This window comes from Durio zibethinus, unplaced genomic scaffold, assembly GCF_047325235.1.
Source record: "Durio zibethinus cultivar Kanyao isolate XHJ-2024 unplaced genomic scaffold, ASM4732523v1 HiC_scaffold_3, whole genome shotgun sequence".
NCBI lineage: Eukaryota > Viridiplantae > Streptophyta > Magnoliopsida > Malvales > Malvaceae > Durio > Durio zibethinus.
This window is the reverse complement of record NW_028323044.1, coordinates 5,452,781-5,453,236: the sequence shown is the minus strand read 5'-3', so window position 1 is coordinate 5,453,236 and position 456 is coordinate 5,452,781.

Genomic DNA, 456 nt, shown 5'->3' with positions numbered 1-456 from the left:
GGTCTGCCGATGGTGCTCGAGGCAACCGCCCGCACCAAGGCTCAGCATGTGCCGATTGTGATCGAGGCAACAACCCACACCAAGGCCCAGCTTGTGCCGATGGCGGTCGAGGCAAGTGCCCGTACCGAAGGGCAGCCTATGCCGATGATGGTCGATGCATGTGCCATCACCATGCGCCATCATGTGCCATTGATGGTCGAGGCCTTGGCCGAAGTTCGATTTTGAGCCACGGTGCCCATGCTTGGCTCCAGCATGTGCTGGTGCCGCATTTTTTTCACTCGGGACAGCATCGCCGGAGCATCGCCGGAGCATCGCCGGAGTACCGCCGGAGAACCTGACCGGCGGCATTGGGGTTCCGGCGATTGGGAGGGGGGCCGGGGGGGTGTGCGCACATGATGTGCGATGGGTGCTGGTACTTGGCCTTGTGTTGGCCCCCTATCCCTCATCAAACCTCTG